General features: G+C 37.1%; 1 non-coding gene across 1 annotated transcript; it reads left to right on the top strand.

Moving 5' to 3' along the window:
• Nucleotides 1-606: 606 nt before the first annotated feature.
• Nucleotides 607-714, top strand: LOC124887538. The gene has a single exon (XR_007045307.1). It is a non-coding gene; the product is annotated as a small nucleolar RNA R71 (small nucleolar RNA).
• The last annotated feature ends 6,972 nt before the right edge of the window (nucleotides 715-7,686 follow it).

Below are 7,686 nucleotides of genomic sequence, written 5' to 3'. Positions count from 1 at the left end.
AGATTCTACCATTTGGTGTAACTTGGAGAAGTCACTTCTCATTTCTCTCACTATCATATCGGTCCCCTCAACTCATATCAATATTTGAATAAAAATATCTTTATTAATGTACCTCTCCATTTTGCAAGGAGACATGTCTTAGTTCTCATAGATCTGACCTTGTCCCACCTCTCCCTTGAGAGAAAACATGGAAACCCTCTGAATTATTTGACAACAAGCCCACTTTGTCATCAAGTATCTCCACTTCCACGTCTTCACATGCCATAGTATCCCTTGCCTGTATAATTTTGACCCTTTCAATGGAGGTACCTATCACATGTTTAGTAAGAAGATTAAGGTGTGACATCACTTTTGATTATATTTGCATCTCTCTCCTCCCCTTTTTTACTTCTATCTTGATACATAAGGAACGAGGAGGGAGCCATCGCAGCCACTTCACCATTCTTCATGTTCCAACCCCTAGCTAGACTAGCCACTTAGTCTATCACACTTGATACAACTCTATAAGGCAATTTAAAAAGGGATCCTCAGGATGCATTTTCCACTATGTCTTTATTGACTTGGTACAACACCCTATAGAATATTTGAAGGAGCATCTTATCTAGTACCTCATGGTTTGGACACTTTTCATAAGCTTCTTCTCAAATCTCCCCCATACTTCATACAAAAGCTCTCCATTTTGTTGACAAAAATTTGTGATTTTGTCATGCAATTGAAACATCTTTGATAGTGGGAACTAATGATCTAATAAAGCATCGATAAGTTTGCCCCACAATGTGATAGACCTAGCGGAAAGAAACCTCAACCACAACACTGCCACACCTGTTATTGAGAATGGGAAGAGACGCAATGTACACATTTCTGTGAGATATAAGAAACACCAAATAGTGAGCATATTTCCACAAAATTCCTCAAATAGAGGTTGGCATCTTCATACGGTTACACCCAAAAAAACCTTCATATGAAGCAAGTGGAGCATGAAACTTGTAACATAAAATACTCCATTTCCCTCATTAGGGGGAATACGGATGCCACTAGAATGCTCCTCATTACCAAGATAATCTATAACTTCAACATGTTCATATGATAGGTCGTGGATGATACCTTATTAACTCATGGATATTTGGATGAAATAATAATCAGCTAATCAAAAATCAATAACAACAACAAAAATGAAATACGAGACCATGGGTGAACCCAAAGTCACTATCAACACCACACAAGAAAAACTAAGTTTCACTCTCCGAAAATGGTACCATTTTGGCACGCTCAACTATACCATTGTTTTGGTGTCGTACGATCATTGTCAAATATAATAACCCAACTTAAGTTAGGGTTGAATACACAAGGAGTGTAACTAGTGTTCGAGTCTTACGCACATTGGGAGATACTAAGTATTTACCCGCAATATAAAAATAAAAGAATACATCAATAACATGGGGTTATGGTTGGGAAGGTTGTTTAGACAAAATTAAATGAACTACTAATTTAAAGAAACAATCGTAGACAAGATTCTAATAGCATAATAGTCTTGGGATTATGTTTCCCAAGGGGAAAAAGTGCATGGGTACATGAGAGTTACATTCAAATTCTAGTCAACGAATACATGGGTAGGTTAGGTGTGGGGCTTTGGTGTTAGTTTTTCAACCAACCACCAAAAACATCACCCATGGACTCTTTTGAATACCACAAGGGTGTGTCAAACAAATCAACCCAAAACCACAATCAGGCATCTCTATTTATAGAAAGATACCCAAGACCATAGTAAATTCACAATCTATTCTTATTTCTAAAACAATGACAATGAATAGGCTAATCATTTAATTCATTGTTCACTAATACTTGACACCCACATCCCTCTTTCAAGACTAATGTGGGATTTACAGAAATTAGGGCTTTCACCCACAATTTCTATTTATCAATTAAGTATTAGTAAAATCCACATTATCAGCTAAGAATTTGAATTTAAAAATCAAAGCCACACATTTGCACACTATTCAAACATAATCCCAAGTTAAATGTTTAGATACTCATGAAAGTAGGGAAAAGGTAATTACCCAAATCGACATTCATTTCCTACATCGAAAATAAAGTAGGAGAGTAAACCAAAATTCCAACTTCAATTTACAAATAATAATATCTTTTTCAAAGATTTAATAAAAATTTTTTACTCTCACTAATTGGAAATTTTCTCTGTCTATGAGCATCAAAAGTGGTTGGAAGATGATTCTCAAGGAAAATAATTTTTCCTTTTTAGAATTGGAGTCAGCAGTAGGAAATGACAAGTCTACCCCTGGCTATTTTCTGCTCTATTGTGATTGCGGCTGATGTGATCACATTGAATCCTATCGCGATCATCATGATTTGAAAAGGCTTCGATTGGCCGCAATCGCTGTCCTCAGACCATAATTGTGGTAACTGATATCAATCCCAACTCTGAATTTTGCAACTCTTGCACTACTTTGCGCTTTTTGTTCCTTTTTAGCACACTTTACTTGTTTTCTTCTATTTGCCAATGAACCTGCAAAATATGGGAAATTGTGCATTCAAATGACAAATTTACCTCATTAACACCATTTAACCATCGTAGTGTGCATAATTTTAATGTAAATATATGGAAAATTTACCACTCATCAACAGTTCACCAAAGCTAACATGTGACATAGCCTAAGTGGGTTAAGAGTCAACTTCCAATCCTCGAGTTCAATTTTTAAGCAAACTTCTTCCCTAACTAGGCTTAAGGTATCTAAATCCACTTTAAGATATCAAGTAGGCCTTAATTAGCCATAAGATAGGGAATCACCTGAAATATGAATAACTAGGACAATTATACCTACTTAGAGTAATCTAAGATGTTCTCCTACTACACATGAGGAACAAAGTCTAATCTACCTAAACCACAAGGGATCACGCTAAGTGTTTCAAGCTTATAGTATCCAAATAGCCTAAATGTCTAAACTAACCTAAATCTTGGATTCCATCAATCAACACCTAAAACCCATCCCAAACCCAACACAATATCATAAATATATTATTAAGTAGCTCAATCTAACAAGCTTTTACACCTAGCCTACCTCAATGTCGAAGAAAGCTCAATGAACTGCTAAACCTTTACTTTTCCCTTTCGAGAAGCCTCCTCAAGATGCCAAGCTATCAAAAACGCATTCTATTCATCAATACAAGAATATCTATACCTATATTGCACCATTGTGCTTCGGATCCTAAAATCACCTCAAAACCCTATTTGGGTCCAACTTAAGGAAATCACGTTTCTGAGACCAACCCAACATTCCTACATGATCAAGGATCAAGGAATCATAACCCTTAAGAATAGGTGAAAACTAAGCTAATTTGTCACTAAAATCAAGCCCTTAACCCATTGGGTTTTTGTTCAAGGAATCAACAAAATCCACCAAGAAAAGGGTGAAATCTTACCTTAATTTGGATGAGAATCACAAAAATAGATTTTAATCGAGCTTCAAAGTCACCTATAAGTCTCAATTTAATGATATCACACTCCTTCGAGTTTAGCTCTGAAGAGGCAAGACAGAAAATAAGCTAAAATCATGGAAAAGGGCATAATTTATACCCAGTCCAGGTTTTTAACAATTTCTATCACAACTAGCAGGGTGCAATCACACTATCTCCCAACTATTAGGGTTGTCTCGATCACAAGAGGCCTTTGGTGATTGCACTATCTCCTCTGCACATTGAGTCGCGATTGTGGCCTTGGCTAGCAATAGCCAACACACCAGATAGCAGTTGAAAACTTGGAAAATTTCCAACTTTTCGTCTTACCCTTGGGATTCATTCGAACCTTATACGCAAACAAACTATGTAACAACACCAAATTCGATGTTTTAGATGCGACGGTGCACTCGGATTTTCCATATGAGTTCATTTCAACCAAATATGGGTTCCCCACCTAGATTTCTAATTTTTCCAACTTCAAACCAACTAGTCAAATGAGCTTAGGTGCATCGAGACCACAACCAAAGGTTCACCTAGCCTAAATTAATATTTTGGAGTTATTGGTGCAGTCAGAATTTGCATACAAGATTGTTTGACTAAAGTTTCCACTTGGTAGCCCTTTGGAACCACTGAAGACTTCTAAATAGGAAATTGGTTCTAAAAAACAAAACAAAATTACTAATAACCGAACAGTCAGTCCCAGTAAGACATAAATGACTTGGGAAGCTATGGAAAAGCTTTACTGGAAAAAATAAGAAGAAAAATGAAAAATGACATGAAGGGTCATTAAAATATCCACTACTAAAGGAACTTTCATCCCCGAAAGTTAAGTATTAGGATGTACCTGAAGTCTCCAATACGTGAGGATACAAGGCCCACATCTCGCTCTCGATTTCCCAAGTGGCATCCTCCACTGGGTGGTGTCTCCACTGAACCTTAACTACAAGAATCTCTCTAGAGTGTAATCGCCTTACATCACTAGGCAAAATGCGTACCGACTCCTCTGCCAAGGTCAAACGCTCATTCAACTGGATTGAGTACTATCTAAGCAAATGAGATGGATCAGGAATATATCCCTGCAACATAAAGACATGGAACACTAGATGAACAACAACAAAATATATAGGTAAATCTAACTAAGAAGAAACACCATTAATTGAGCAAATAATCTTAAAAGGGCTAATATATCTAGGACTCATCTTTCTCTTCCTCCCAAACCTCATCACACCCTTAAGGCATCAACTACCTTTCGGTCACTACCTTGTGACTTAAGGCATCCGCTACCATATTTGCCTTGCTGGATGATATAAGAGAGTAATATCATAATCCTTAAGAAACTCCATCCATCTATGATGACTAGAATTATGCTCCCTCTGAGTTGTAAGATCTTGAAGAATGCGATGATCGATGAAAATCTCATAATACACACCATACAGATAATGCCACAAAATTTTAAGTGCAAAAACTACCACCGCCAACTCAAAATCATGAGTAGGGTAGTTGCGCTCGTGCACCTTAATCTATCTAGAAGCATAAGCAATAACACAAAATTATTGCATCAATACACAATCAAAATTGACACTAAAAGCATCACAAAACATGGTGAATACCTCACTCTCAATAGGAAGAGCTAAAATAGGAGCTGAAGTAAGAAAGTCCTTGAGCTTTCCAAAGCTTGACTCACACTCCTTGGACCATTAAAAAGGAACCTCCTTCCGAGTCAATTGGGTTATAAGGGCTAAAATAGTAGCAAAATCCTAAATGAAGCATCTATAATAACCGGCCAAGCTAATAAAAATATGAACATCAGTTAGAGATATAGGTCTATCCCAATCATAAATTGTCTTAATCTTGGCGTGGTCTACCATAATCCCATCCTTAGACACCACATATCAAAGAAATGTCACTAACTCAAGCCAAAACTAGCACTTGGAGATCATAGCAAAAAACACATGATCTTTTAAAGTCTGGATCACAATCATCAAATGTTGTGCATATTCCTCCCTACTCCTCAGATACACAAGGATGTCATTGATGAACACAATTAGGAAAGAATCCAAATATGGCCTGAATACTCGGTTCATCAGATTCATAAACACGGTTGGGGAATTAGTCTACCCAAATGACATACACTAAGAACTCATAAAGACCATAACAGGTCCTAAAAGCTGGCTTTGGGATATCCTCATCCTGAATAATCATTAAATCAATCATAGAAAATATTACCACACCCTAAAGCTGGTCAAACAAATCATCAATGCGAGGCATAGGATAACGATTCTTCACTGTCAGCTTATTAAGCTACCTATAATCAATACACATATGCATGCAACCATTTTTTTTATTTACAAACAATACAGGAACTTCCCAAAGAGACATACTCAATCTAATAAAACCATTACCAAAAAGATCCTAAAGTTGGCAATTTAGCTCCTTAAGCTTGGCAAGAGCCATATGGTAAGGTGCAATAGAAATAGGTCAGGTACTAACTCAAGATCAATAGCAAACTCAATCTCACATACATGGAGAATACCAAGCAGGTCATTAGGGAACATATTGGGAAACTAAAAACCAATAGGAATATAGTTAAGCGACAAACTCTCCATACTAGTGTCAGAAATATAAGCAAGATAAGACTCATAATCCCTCAAAATAAGCCTCCTAGCATGAACATAAGAAATAATCCCCATCTGCTCATGGCTAATCGCTCCTTGCCATACAACTAGGGGTAAGCCGTGCATGGATAAGGTAACAATCTTGGCAAAATAATCCATGACTGCATGATAGTAGGATAACTTGTCCATGCCCAGAACCATATCAAAATCACCATATCCAGAAAACAAGATCAGGATAAGTATCCACATCACTAACTGTCATGACACATGAATTGAATACTTTATCTACTACTAAAGAATCACCCATAAGAGTAAATATATGCAATGGCATAGATGATAAATCATAAAATAACTCCAACTGTAGTGCATAATAAGATAAAATATAAGAATAAGTGGATCCCAGATGAAATAAAACAAGAGTCGACTGGCGGCACATCATAATCATATCTGTAACAACAGGATCCAAAGTCATAGCCACGGGTCTAGTAGGTACTATGTACAACTTCCCTCACCTTCCACCTGGATGGGTACTTGACTGAGCTCCTACTTGCCCACCTAAAAACCTCCTCGAGTATCCTAGAACCACCCCTTCAACCATGAAAACTAGCTCTAAATAAGAGATAAACTTCTCTAATAGGGGAAACACCCTATGATGAAAAAACAATCACCTTACGACTATGGCACTTACGCACCAAAAGATCCAAAGACCTACAACTAAAGCATACTCCTAGAGAAAAACAAGAACCAACTGATTTAGTCGACCTAGAATAAACCCCACAACTAGAATACCCAGAAGTTACACCCCTCAAAGATTGACGACTACCCTAACCAAGGCGATCATACGCACTACACTAACATGCATCAGTAATTTGAAGGGTTTCTCAAACTGGTCGACTAGGATGACCTAATGCTGATAGGAGGGATGCGACAAATACTTACCAAGAGAACTACTACCTCTGAATTAGGATGTACAATAATTCCCAATAAAACTAACCTAAAATCTAGTCCTCTTATCATTTCCCCCTTGGGCCTAACAATGTATCACCTCCATTACTCGAGTATGATTTAAACCCTCAGCAAAAGATCTACCCACAGCAACCAAAATTTGAGTAGACATATGAATAGGGAGTTTTAATCCTCTAACAAAGCAACACACCCTCTTATACTCAGTGTTTAAAATAGAAGTTACATTCTTAAACAACTCGTGAAAATAAGCCTCAAAGTTCGTAACTATCATGGAGCCCTACTCCAATCGAGAGAACTGATCCCTCAAATGATCTCTAATACTGTAAGACATATACTTCTCTATGAACATCTCAAATATCTAAGTCCAAGACAAAGAAGAAGATCCAGCTGGTCTAGAATCCATATAACCTCTCCACCAAAGACGAACAACCAAGTCTAACTAAAATTAGGTGTAATCCATACCATGAGTCTCAACAAGGCTAGAATTATAAAGACTATCATCACAAGCAATCAGAAACATCCTCACTCAAAACACCAAAAAATCTAGGCAGAGCCAACCTCAAGAATCTATAAAATATCTTCTACTCCTCAGAAGACATAGTAGGTTAGGTAATCACTGTATGAGCAACTACCG

This window comes from Capsicum annuum, chromosome 9, assembly GCF_002878395.1.
Source record: "Capsicum annuum cultivar UCD-10X-F1 chromosome 9, UCD10Xv1.1, whole genome shotgun sequence".
NCBI classification, from domain to species: domain Eukaryota; kingdom Viridiplantae; phylum Streptophyta; class Magnoliopsida; order Solanales; family Solanaceae; genus Capsicum; species Capsicum annuum.
This window is presented reverse-complemented; position numbering and strand designations above follow the sequence as displayed.